The sequence below is a fragment of the Peromyscus eremicus genome, chromosome 15 (genome assembly GCF_949786415.1).
Source record: "Peromyscus eremicus chromosome 15, PerEre_H2_v1, whole genome shotgun sequence".
NCBI classification, from domain to species: Eukaryota; Metazoa; Chordata; class Mammalia; order Rodentia; family Cricetidae; genus Peromyscus; species Peromyscus eremicus.
Window position 1 is genome coordinate 61,329,839 of NC_081431.1, and position 13,740 is coordinate 61,343,578.

General features: G+C 40.6%; 1 protein-coding gene across 7 annotated transcripts in view; it reads left to right on the forward strand.

Moving 5' to 3' along the window:
- Srgap2 (SLIT-ROBO Rho GTPase activating protein 2) overlaps positions 1-13,740 on the forward strand; it is a 219,765-nt gene that overhangs the window by 66,979 nt on the left and 139,046 nt on the right. Inside the window, exon 1 of one of the 7 annotated variants that reach the window (XM_059280833.1) lies at positions 110-288. The exons of the other annotated variants lie outside the window; for them this stretch is intronic. The gene's annotated coding sequence lies outside the window, so the exon portion shown is untranslated. Of the gene's footprint in view, positions 1-109; positions 289-13,740 lie in introns of those variants that run through there. 7 annotated transcript variants of the gene reach the window in all.

A 13,740-nucleotide genomic window follows, 5' to 3' on the forward strand; every position in this document is an offset into this window, starting at 1 on the left:
GTGCTAGGAGATTGGTGCTCCTGGCAGTATATCAAGAAGTATATCTGCCTGTAGGGGAGGGAAACATATTGACAGTATTGGAGGAAGGTGTTGGTTACCATAGCAACTTGGGAATCCATTTGAAGAAATAGTAGTGTGACTGGAGGTTATCTCACTGTAAGAGACTGAATGATGGAGGAAAAAGAAAGATGAAAGAAACAAAGAATCCTTGTCGAACAAGAATGAAATCTTACTTGTTCTGTATCTGCAGGAGATACTGTTAGATGTGCTGTAGAGAAAACTTCAAGTGTGAGTCATAATGCTGTAGGCCTTCTGGGGTAATAATGGGTGGTTATATTGTAGTGGGTAAATATGATGCAACCTGTTTACAGTTTTTGTTTATATATATTACTTAGGTTAAAAAGGTAAATGTACAGTGTTATTTCAGTGAACTGAAATTCTCCGGTTATCCGAGAGCCTGGCATCCTACAGTCACACATTTTCCCTGCAGTTGTTTCTTTTCTAGGGTTTTAGTTTCCAGGAGCACTAGTGTGGAGTACACTTTAATCATTTGCTTTGTTCCTAAATTAAGTGGCATGATGAATACAGATGTCTTCTCTTGATTGGGCAATTCAGATATATTTTCTTTCTGAAAAAGCTCTCTCTGTTATTTATTTATTTTGTAATTGTGACTTCAACTTTGCCCAGAAACAGGAGTGGACAAAAGGAAACATTTTCAACAGTATGGTTCTATTAATAGATTTTCTGTTTAAGTTTCCTCAGGCTCCCAGTACTCACTCACATCTACAACTCAATTTCCCTTTGAAGTTAGTAGTGGCTGTGTGGCTTATTCTGAACAGAAAAAATAGAGTTACGTTTAACACTGCTAAGCAGAAGCAATTTCCAGGATGAAACAGCTCAGTGTTTTCTTGCCTTGGTATTGTGAATATTTGTGTCCAGATTGAGCCTCTGTTAGTCTGGACCTTTAAACTACAATGATGAACAGAGTCCCTACTCCTCATCCTTGTTGGACATATAAGCATAAACAAGAAATGGGCTGTTGTTGTGTTAAGCCATTGAAATTTAGGGGATCCCTGCAGTAGAACCCTGCATATCCTGACTATTTTAGCAGACACTTCACATTTTCTGTGTTAGCGTCTTATTAGGTTTCTCTGTTGTTGTGATAAATACCGTGGCCAAAAGCAACTTGGGTAAGAAAAGGTATATTTGGTATATGCATCCAGATTAGAGCTGATCACTGAGGGAAGTCGGGGAGAAACTCAAGCGAGAGCAGAGGTGAAACCATAGAGGAATGCTGCTTATTGGCTTGCTTCCATGGCTTGTTCAACTTGCTTCCTTATACCACCCAAGACCAGCTGCCCAGAGATGGCACCATTCATAGCAGGCTGGGCCCTTCCATATCAACCATTAATCAAGAATGCCCCTACAGACTGTCCTACAGACGATCAGATGGAGGCAGTCCTTCAATTAAGATTCCCTCTTCCCAGGTGACTGGAGCTTGTGTAAACTCCAAACTAGCAGAGTTAGGTTGGAGAATGTTACAGTGAATAAGACCAATGGGGTGTCCACCTTCATGGAGCTTACTTTCTTTAACAAAGATAGGTAACAGATACAAACAAAAAATAAAGCAGGCAGTGGTGTCACACATCTTTAATCCCAGCACTCGGGAGGCAGAGGCAGGCAGATCAATGTGAGTTGGAGGTCAGCCTGGTCTACAGAGAGAGCTCCAGGACAGCCAGGGCTACAAGAGAAACCTTGTCTCGAAAACCAATTAAAAATAAAAAAAGAACAAAAAAATAATTGCAGATTGAGAAAAGAGCTATGAAAGAAAATAATAAGCAAGGCTATGTGATAGGTAAATCTCAGAAAAGCAAAGAGGAAGAAAATGGGATCCTTCAAGATCTTTGTTAACATTTTAATATTTCTCTACATGTGTTCATATTTTTGAGTGTTTCTAGAGTAGTTTCTTGTGCCACAGAAAGGAGAAAAATTGAAAATTAAAGAGACTTACTTGATACCATTGTGCCAAAAGGAAGTAGCTAATGTACTCCAAAATAAATGACATCCAAGAATATTAGTTTGCTTTGTAGTCTTTGAAAACTCATTAGTATCCCACTGGATTAAATTGGAGATGAAATCTGAGCTTTGTTGATCTGCTGTTAAGTCCCTCCCAAGGGTATCCATCTTCCCAAGTACACTGTTAAGATATTTGCTGGCTTAGCAGAGATGCTCCAGGTTAGTTGTATTAACCAGACTCTTATACTGGGGATAACTGGAATGGAAATTGATACATAATTCATTTATTATGTCTAATATGATTTTGGAAGTAGATTGGTAAAAGTGTTGATTGGTTGTCATTTTTCTTTCTGGAAGAAGCATAGGGCTGGGTTTGCTTGTCGAAGGACATTATATTTCTAGTTGTTGATTAATTTTGCATGACTGTGAGAGATCTCTTGTTATAAGAGCAGACAACACCTATTCTGCCTTGATGGGGCCAAGTGAGAAAAGTAGTGACTGGGAATTGTAATGAGGGGAGGAGAACTTCAGTGCTACAAGGAGGAAGCAACTTTTCTACAAACTTCAGGCAGTAGTAGCAAAAGATGGACTGCATGCACAATTGTCTGTTCAGTTTCAGAATCTTTTTGCAGCTTCAGTGAAAGGGAATCTAGAAAGTTGGGTAGAGTTTTTTCCTTATTAGTCTGGGTAGTCTCTGGTCATCCCTGGAGGAAGATGGAGAACTTATAAATCATAAACCAGACATTTTTTTCTGTCCTGAATATTTTAATCATTTCATAAAGGCACATGCTCTGAAAATTTTGATGTGGATGAAACTTCAGGCAAGTAGGGAAAAGTGTATAAAAGTATGAACTCCCCAGCACATACACACATCCTTGCAAATATATGGGTTTATTGATACATTACTTGTCTATTGCCCATGCTAGGACACATGCCAACAGTTTAATGATATGTATGGCAAGTCCCTTGTTAGATCTATTCAGAAATGCTAAAACAAGTTGTAAGAATGAGAGCTTAGAAGATGCATGATCATGTTACATAGAGGCTCGTGCATAATTCAGCAGAGTTTAATATTTTTCCATGGTGGAAGTAAAAACTGAACTGTTTGGCATAATGAAGGCAAGTTATACCCCCATTTGGGGATGAAGGTTGGTCACGGGCAATATGAAGAAGGGTAGAAAAATGGGACACTTTATATTTCTTTTAACCAAATATATGGAATCCTTCAGCATTCTACCTCCACAAAAAGTAAACTGGAGATTTAAAGGTGTTTGTTTTGAACGCACATTATTAATAGCTTTAGGCTTGAGAAGCACTTGGAAAATTGGTCCTATATTCATAGACTATTCAGAGATAATGCTGGGCTAGAAATATAACCCAGTTGGTAGAGTGCTTGCCTTGTATGCATGGAGCAATGGGTTCAATACCCTGTACCACATATGCTGGGCATAATGGCACAGGCCTATAATCTTAGTACTCAAGAGGATATGTAGTAAGTTTGAGGCTAGCCTGGCCTTCATGAACCCTTCCTCAAAAGATGAAAGTAGGACTGGGGAGAAGGTTCAGTGGGAAAAACACTTGCTGTGCAAATGTGAGGACCTAAGGTTTAATCCCCAGAACCCACATAAAGCTGGGAGTAGTAACATGTCCCTGTGGTACCAGTGTTCCTACACAGATGGAAGGTGGAGGCCCAAGATTTTCCAAAATCTCTTGGGCCGGTCAGACTGGTGTACAAACCAAAGAGGGAAACAACAAAAAGGGCTCTAAGTTGTCTTTTGATGTCCACACACCTGCCCACATTCCTACATATCAACACTCACACACATGAAATGAACACGTACCCCGCCATGTGCACATGTAAATAAATAAATAAACTAAAAATATATACACATATTTATAGACCCCCTCCAAAGACTTCGTTCTGCAAATGTACTTACATTTATATTCATCACAGTATTGAGAATGGAGAAGACATTTTGTAATAACCATCAAAATGGGAATAGTTGCACATATAGAAGCACAGCCATGTGAATACTGCCGTAGCTAGTAGAAAGAAGAGGCAGACTCATAATGTACTACTTGAAAAACTTCCCATGATACACTGTACAATTAAAAAAAAGCACAAGGAGGGGAATAGATACAGATGTTTGTATATTCCTATTCTAGGTACATATGATATTTTTAAGACATAAAAAATTGTACCAGTTGTCTTCAGGATACAGAGCTTTGGGACAGAGGGGGGATAGGAGGAAATATCCCTTTCTTTGTTTACTATTTTGCATTATTTTCAGAGTATATTCCCAGGTGAATGAATGCTGTGCCTATTTAGGAAAATGTAAGACAAACACAAGAGAAGCCTAATCTCTACTACTGTGCATAGTGATTCTTTTGTTTTTGCTGCTGTATTTTTGAGCCAGGTTCTCTCTCTTTACCCAAAGTGATAGGGAACTCACTGTATAGCTCAGATTGACCTTGAACTTGTAACAGTCCTCCTATCTCTGCTTTCTAAGTGCTGGGATTATAGCCTGGCTCCCATAGTGATTCTTAGTGTAGATGCTGTTGGCATGTTGGATATATGAGAGTGTCCACATATCATAAGACGTTACATTTCTATCCCTTATACTAAATGCTGGTAACACTTTTTCAGTCATTGTGGCAAGCAAAATATACCCTTGTAGATTTCCAAACTTACCAGGGGTTTAGGCTATGGTGGTACTGTTTGAGTTTAAAGTAGTCTAACTTCTCGGGAACCCTTCTGTTGTCCTACTGTGTTCTTAACATGGGAAGCTGGGGGCTTTTATTTACATAGAAAAAAAGTCAGTGAACTTCTTTCTATACCTGATTTTCAGTCAGTAATATAGTACATTGACCTGAGCCAGTGACTGACTAAGGATGTAGGCTGCATCTTGATGGGGAGAAAGAAGTGTGGTGCTTGGACCTTGGTAACAGAGAGTAAAAATTTAGCAAGTAGGATTTTTTTTTTTTCTCTTCCTTAAAGGCATGGAAGATTGATTGGTCAATTTCTCTATGGTGTGTTGCCCCTCCCCACCCCCAAACCATCCTACTGCATTATTCTTTGCCAACAGATTTTTTTCCAAGCTGGAAGGAACAGCGGCTTCTAGAAATTGGCATCTGCCTCTTGCCTCTCTGTAGTGTTGTTTCCTCTGTGTCCAGGCTGTGTAACACTGAATTCACATTAGAAAGCTATCTCCTGAGACTCGTGGAAAGAATCATTAAGACTCTAGTCTTCCAGGAGGCCATAAAGAGATGAACGGAGATTTCCTCATGTGAGAGCAAGTAGTCTGTCCTGCCTGATTGGTGATGGCCAAGAGCCCTTTGTTGAAACAGGAGGCAAGCTACTGAGACACAGTAAACCTTGGCCTTCAGCATTGTCTTCCCAGGCTTTATAGGTCTGACACAGCCAAGGATAAAAATCACCCAAGTAGAAATCTTTCTTCTGAGCAGTCATTCAGAAATAAGGAATCTTTATTTGGAGTACTTTCTTGTACAGTGAGTGCACCTAACCACCAGATGCCTAGCCTAAGTTTCTCTAGCCTAAGTGTACACACTGAAGCATAGGAAAATGCATGCCCTTTCCCAGTGTCCCAGATTTTCTTCACTTTTTCTGTTATTTCCTTTTTGGTTTTTTTCTTTCTTAAAAAAAATAAATAAGTGGGGCTTTTCTTTGTTTTTTTCCATCTTCCCATTTCCTTCCCTAAAATATTGCCTGGAAGCATTCTGGAAGTGCTAATTTTATTTTACATTTGTGTGTGTGTGTGTGTGTGTGTGTGTGTGTGTGTGTGTGTGTGTGTGTTCTCATTGGTTTTAAAGTAACATTAAAACAATATTTTTATTAATTACTCGAGAGTTCCATACAATGATTTTGCTCATATTCAACCCCAGTTCCTCCTCTTATTTCCTCCCAAGTCTACCTCTACCTCCTTACCGCTCCCAACCTTATATGATCCTTTTTAAAAACATCTAATCCATCATCTCCGGTTTGTGCTGCCCATATAGTTTAGGGTGTAAAGCCATCCACTGGAGCTTAGTCAACCCACCAGCCACACCCTTAAAGAAAACTGACTCTCCCTCCCGCTGAAGCCAGCAACTGTCCATAGCTCTTCAGGCATGGGAGCTCATGAACTCCTCCTTCCTGCTCCATGCTTAGAATGTTGACTGTCTGGATCCTGTGTAGGCAACCACAGCTGCTGTGAGTTCGTGTGTTAAAATAACATTTTATTGCCTTTCTAGTTAGACAAGCAACATGATTGTCGTAGACAATTGGATCAAAAAAAAAAAGCAAATACAAAAAAAGCAAAATGAAGAAAATACTCGTTAAGAAAGACAATGCCTGCCTTTTCTCAGCCATTATTTTTTTCTTCATCTTTGTTCACTTTTCACATCTTACTGTAGCTGAGGGTTAGCAGATGATAGAGGACCCTGAACCTCACCATTACAAAGACACTGAAATGAAACAGGATTTTCTGGGCTTTGCTCTGAAGCTTTGCAGACTGGGAAAGGTCCTGATAGCTCTCTGGAAGAGTTTAGGAGAGCGGTTCTTGGGAGAAAGGAACTGGGTTGAGGGAGGTGTGCTGGTGACCTCTGTAGAACTCCCTTCCTTCTGCCAGGCTTACTGGGTATCTGGCCCTTTGTATTTTCTACCAGAATCCAGGCTCTGTCACCTCGGCTCTCTTTCGTGTCACCCCGCCCCCAAGTAGAACATCTTTGTTGTGAAATGCTGACTGTATTACTGGGTCTTTCAAATTAGTATTGGGATCCAAAGAGAATATTTCTTCTTGAGGGGTTTAGATTTCTGCTATTGGTCAATTCCTGGAAGATACTGACAGTAGGACAAGTGGCAGAAAGATCTGATGTCACTTCAGTTCCAGTCTCTGTATCTCCTTTGCAGGACAGCAAGAGAGATAACAAGGCTTAGTAATGATGATGATGATCATGATGATGATGATAATAACAATAAACAACATTTTAAAAAATAATAAACACGGTTTCTAGGGGAGCTTTTCATTTCCTTAAAAACCTTTGCGTGAGTTTCACTGTGTTGAGAATTGAGAATCTGTGAACCTTTCTTATTGGTATTCTTTCTCCCTCTCTCTCTCCCTCCCTCCCACTGTTCCTCCTTCCTTCCCTCCCTCCCACTCCCTCTTGACAAGATCTCACTCTGGTCCTCCTTGGCTGTGTGGACCAGGCTGGCTCCATACTTGTAGTAGTTCTCCGTCTTGAGTACTTTGATTACAGGTGTGTGTCACCTTGCCTGGCCAGGATATCTCTTTTTTCTTTTCTTTTCTCTTCTTTTCTTTTCTTTTCTTTTCTTTCCTTTTCTTTTCTCTTCTCTTCTCTTCTTTTCTTTTCTTTTCTTTTTCTTTCCTTTCTTTTTTTTGTTTTTAATGTCTGAAATGTGTTTCTGTAAAACAACTGGAATTGTAGATATCCTGGGGGCAGAGTTTCTAAGACTTCCCTTTTCCCCAGGTTCTTTAATTTCTTTTTCCTTCTCTACCCTTTTTATACAGTTGGTTCTTACATCTGCTATCTTTTCCTAGGTCCTAGATCCAAGATCAAGAAGTACATTTTTCCTCCCTCCTGTTCCTCCTTTCTCTTCCTCCTCCTTTTCCTCCTCTTTTGAGACACCATTTTGCTATGTAGCCCTGGCTTGCCTGAAACTCACAGAGATCTGCCTGCCCCTCTTTCTGGAATTCTGGATTAAAGGCATGTACCAACATACCCTCTCTCTGTAAGAAGTGCTTTTATTCCTAACTCTTTCCCCGAAATGTCTATGCTTTTCAGAAGATGATAAGAAATAAATGAAGAGATTTATTATTAACTATAATGTTTTTAAAAAATTGTAGTGAATAACTTTCCATTGTGGATTATAATCTCTTAAAGAATTTGATGTAAGGATTTTTTTTTTCACTCTTCCTGCCAGATGTCCCATTAAGAAGCATGTATTTCTTAGCTTTGTAGGCAGCCATCTGGTTCTTCTCTTTGCCTCTGTTTAGGCTTCTAAATCTTCTTCTTTTGTCTATTTTCTGACCAAGAGATGGCAAAGGGGTCTGAAAAGTTGTTTACAGTAACTTTGGGGGTAGATATAGGTTCTTAATATAGCTGTGCAATCTAGAGCCGATACTGGTTTTCCAAGATGTCTCTTCCAGGTGTATGAACAGGAGCCCACTGCAATTTTCTGGATGGGTTTCTGACTCATTGTGTTTGGTCTTTACTCATGGGCACAATAGTAAGTACTTAATAAAGATTTGTTGGATTGAAGTGACTAGAGTCAAATGTGATTTGGATGTAATTTTATATTCATATAAAGTCTGTTCCCTTCTGAGTTACTTTTCAAATTATATACTGCTATTCTGAAAATTGTCATTTCCTAAATTTTCTTTTTTCTTTTTACCCGCTTGCTTCTGATGTTCTAAATTTAGGCATATTTAAAGTATAACTGTTGACTTAAATTGTTCAGTTAGAGGAGGGTGGGAGAAATGGCTAAAATCACCGGATATTGGGGGAGTTGGGGTGGGGTCTGGGCTGTAGGGGCAGAAAGTGGAAATTTTGGTAATGCATAAATACAAAAGTTACAGGCTGGCTATTTTTTTTGTGGGGGGGTTGGGAATTAAACCTAGGGCCTCACATACTAAGCAGGCGCTGTACAGTGGTCTGTATCTCCACCCAACCCTCACCTCTGCATTGGCTTAAATTTCTGTTTGCTTTGTAGAAACAACCATTTGTAGTAGCATAGTGAGTGCAGGCTGCAGCCTCCTTAGCACTGCCTGTGGGTGTGGAGCACTCTATCTTTGGGGTGTCCCAGTGCCCTCTAGGCATATAATCATGTTCCCCCTTCCCCCACCGTCTGCCCTTTGACACTTGGCACTTGATTTCCCATGTCCATTCCTGACACCCCTGCCCCCATACAAGTGCAGCAGAAAAGCCATTAGCTTCCTGTCTGCCCTGCTTTTAATCATCTTCCAAGGGCAGCGGTGAGTGCAATCCTAGCCCCTTGTATGTGGGTGTCAGACTGAGCATTTAACTTCTCCTTCTTTATGAAAGTGCACATTAGCCATTCAGAGACTTAATCTCCTAATGATTTGTGTGTGTTAGTATAAAGGAAAAGCTATCATCCCTGACTGGTATACTCAGATGTTCCCTTTGGTACATTGATGGCAGGATTTCAAAAGAGAAGGACCATTTAATTTAATTTTGCAGATGGCAGGAGGTGCTGCAGGAAAGCTTGGTCACAATATGTCCCCTCCTAGGAGAGTAGCTTCAGGAAATTCAAGTTGCTGGAGGGATTTAGATGTGAGAAATTTAACCCTCTGGCTTCTTTCCATGCTCCTTTCTTTATAAAATATGGATTGGGATGGAGGGCAGAAGGAAAGTGGAATGAAGAAATTGCTAGATTGAGTGACTGGTAGGAGATTGCTCTTTGTAATGATGCTGTTCTTGGACATATGGATTATAACTAGCTACAGATTAACTCATTTCCTCATTAATTATTTTATGGCTTCATCTTTCTTAAATTGCCCCCTAGAGGCCTGCATTTTTTTTTCTGTAGGCTGGAGACTCCACTTGCTGGTTAAGGGATTAATCTACCTTTCTCCAGGGCACTAGTTCCTTTTAGGAACTCAAGAGAAGAAAAATGAGGGTTTTTCTCTGAACTTTACTCTTTATTTTCAGGGGGCTGTCTTCCCACAGAGAAGAGAGCCCATGATTCTGATTCTGAGCACAGCACAGCTGAGATTTTGCTGCTCAGTCCTGTGAAAGTTTCAGGATTAGAAATCCAAACTATTGGTTTGTGAGCCAATAGACAGAATCTCGGTACTTTTCATTCTGGCTCTTAAATATATTTCATGTTTCAAACCTGGCCAGAGTGAGGAGAAATTGGTTTTCTTTATGTTTTAGAGTCCTGCTGTTCTATAAGGAAATCTTTTAAATAAGTGCGTATTTCTTCATAATCTTTCTAGATGATATTGGGCAAAATGTCTTCATAAAATTTCTGTTCCTCATGGAGAAATCAAGCTGGTATTCACTGGGAAGCTTCATCCCTACTGGCTAGTTTTCATAGTGCTAGAGGTGTTGTGTCTGCTACTGGAAGAGGAAAGGAATGACCAGTCTCACCCAGCAGTAAGCCTGGGGAACTACAGCAAAGACTGGCCTGTCAGGACACGCCCACTGGTGCAACAGTGGCCTGAATATTACCAGAGTCCGTCCATCCCCCCCCCCGTGCGCCCCCCCTACCTGATTGAGTTTAAGGCCTGCCTGCCAATGAAGTTCATCTATGGCACGGTTATTGGGGCCGTAGGTGGTGGGCAACTACAAGGAACTGTTTTCTGGACACAGCAGGGCAGTTACACATAGGAATTCGTAGCAGTTGAGAGAGCATGTATATGACCTGTAGGGCTCAAGCCAGACAAAATTCTAGGTTGGACCGGGGAGATGGCCATGAAGTCCCATCCCTGGCTAAGGAGTACTTGGCAGTTTAGGTGAGTTTTGTAGTATAGGTCACATTTGTGCAGAGATTTGAAGGAGGTGAGAATTTACACTTGTGGGAAGAACATTCCAGGCAGAGGGCAAACATCTTGTAGCAGAGCCCTGAGGCTCAAGTGCACTTGATGTGTTTGAAGACTTAACAGAAGTCAACTGTAGCTAAAGCAAAGTGATCTAGAGGAGATGAGGGGACAGTACTCTAAGTTGATGTCATGAAGAGGTGAGGTGGGGATAAAGGTTTGTAGAGGACAGAGAAGGAAGTGACTGAACAAGTCATGCCATGTTAGGACAGGCTTTATTTTGTAAGCCCCTCTGTTTTCATCCCTGTGCTACCAGGTTTTACAGCTTTCCATTTCTACTATCTTCTAAACTCAGTAAGGACTCTCCTTAACTGGGTGGGGCAGAGTGAATGACTATAAGAGAGGATACAGAGAAATCTACGACAACTCCTTAACCTGAAACCTTCTCTATAAACTGGTAGGAGTCTTCCCATCTTCCTCCCTGGCACATACAAGAAAACTACAGGGCTTGCTTTAAACTCAACTTCGCCCTGTGTTCTACTTTAAGGCTCCAAATATTTATGATTTTGGCATATTTGGCATTACTTTAGTCAATTTCTGAAGGTGTTTACCACTGTTGACCCTCTTATTTCAGAGAACATCCTGAAATGCTTTGTCTGTACTACCTGCCTGATACTTCTAATTTTGGAAATGAACTTCCTAACAGCAGCTCATGAAATCATCCTAAGTAAAAAGCATGTAGAAATTCACACACAAGAAGTTGGCAGGTTGTGCCCATTGTTTCTTTTATCACTGTCACAACTTCAAAAGCATGAAGAAAGGATCCATCCGTTGGATAGTGTTTGATTTTATTGGGAGCAGCAGTTCTTGCTGGCATGATTGGACATTGTCCATATCTGGTCTAGTCTAATCCTCACCTTCTTGCCAAGTCTAAAAGTGTTGTGGTTTTCTGAGTGAGGATTAGAGTGTTTTATTTTTTCAGATGGAGATTTTGTCTTGGGTCTTGGATCCAATTTTCTATTGGTTTGGAGTTTGTGTTTTGTTTTGAGATAGGGTCTTGATGGAGAGCCCTTGCTGACCTGGAACTCACTATGTAGACCAGGCTGGCCAGAAACTTGTAGCAAACCTCCTGCCTCTGGCTTCTTCATTGCCAGGACTACAGGTGTGAGCCACATATCCAACTATTTGTTTTATTTTTTTTAAGAGCTGTTATTGTACTTATAAAAAGTTTCCAGTGATTCTGAAACACTGACCACAGCCCTGTATATAGCTCAGTTGACTAGAGCTTTCCCACCTGTTGATTGTGACCCCTTTGCAGGGTAGGTTATGAAGCCAGTTTCTTTGAAAACTCAAATCAGTTTTTTTAAGCATAGAAAGAATAAGAGTGATTGTGCACACATGCATGTGCTTTGTTTTGTGTGTGTGCATGCTTGTCAGAGTGTGACATGTACTGCTCATTGGGGGTTTGATTAGAAAGAGTTCAAAACCCCTCAGCTTGTCTAAAAGTTATATTTGCTTATTATAAAACTAAGGAAGAAAGAAGTGATTGCCTTCTAAGGACTGTTAGTTACTTTTCTGGCAACTATCAAAGCAATTTAAAGGAGGAAGATTTTGACTTATGGTTTCAAGGGATATAATCCATCATGATGGTAGGTAGTTCCATGGCAGTGGGAGCATGAGACTAAGAACCCCCCTCCCCACCTCTTGCCATCTCAGTGGCTGACATTCAACTGACTTTCTCCTCCTGCCCTTTGTTTTCAGTCTGGGGCCCCAGCTGATGGGATGGGGCTACCCACTCAGGCCAGGTCTGTCCTTCTGAATTAATTCTCTCTGGAAACAACCTCACAGAGACACATCCAAAAATGTGCTGCACAATGCCTAGGTGTTTCTAAGGAAGTTGGGGGAAATCAGAGTTAACTGTCACAGAAGGTAATGTTTTGGTAAAATAAGAGTGAGTAGAACTTCAAATGACAGTTTTATTTAAAACAAAGAAGCTGGATTGGGTTTGCTACTCTTCTGTGAAAGTGGACATGATAGTTAATATTATCAACTTGACTGGCTTTAAAATCACCTTGGAGACAGTCTTTTATGAATATATGTGAGGCTTATCTAGGTTGTTGGCCTCTAGGCGTGCATGCCTGTGAGGCTTTATCCAGATTGGGTTAATTGAGGTGGGAAGACCTGCACACCATGAATGGCACAGTTCCATGAGCTCTTGTCCTGGACTAAGTAAAAAAGAAAGATTATACTGAGCAGTCCTCCTCCCTGCTTCCTGACTGGATGCATCGTGGCAGCTGCCTCAAGCTAAGCCCTTCCTCCATTAAGTTGCTTTTTGTAAAGTGTTTGGTCACAGCAATGTGAAAAATAATTAAGATAGTGGAAGATCCTGTGCCAGCCAGAGCACTATGCTATCCAGGTCAACAGGAACTAAGCTTGTTGTTTTTCTTTGCACAAAGAATTGTGCAATTTCCAGTGGGAACTCCCCTCTGGAGGTGGGGAGGCAAGAAAAGGAGAGGGGAGAAAGAGCCAGATATACAGAAATCTTTATTGTGAGTCTTTGCTAACCCAGGATCTGCACATAGTTAACTCTGAAGCTTTGTTGGAGTCTTCCAAAGAGTCATTGTTGACGATAGGGAAAGAACTTGTTTTCATTTATTTCAGTTCAGCATATACTAGTTCTGTGGTATGTTCCTGGGGATGTGAAAATAAGACATGGTCTTGGACTTGAGATGCTCCTAGCTTAGCAGGGGAAACAAATATAAATTGCCAATGACCTTCCATTGTGCTGAGTGTCAGAATTGTTCAAGATGCTGCAGAGGCGAGCTCATAAATAAGAGGAATTATGCTGTAAGTTTTTTTCCCCTGAAAACTGTGCCATTTAATAATGAAGAACCTAGGGGCTGAAGAGATGATGGCTCAGTGGTTAAGAGCACTTGTTGCTCTTGCAAAGGACTGAGGTTCAGCTCCTAACAATAACACCCAGGTCAGGTGGATCGTAATTGCCTATAACTCCAGATACACATGTGGTGCATATACATATATGTCCATATACTTGCACATAAACATAGAATAAAAAAATAAATCTGAACAAAAATAATAAAGAACCAGAATAGGGATTTCCTTTATACAGTTCGGGAGAGTCTACTCTGTTGAAAATGAAACTGAGATTTCTTGGGGACTTGGTTTTGTTTAGTCCTGTTGGGAT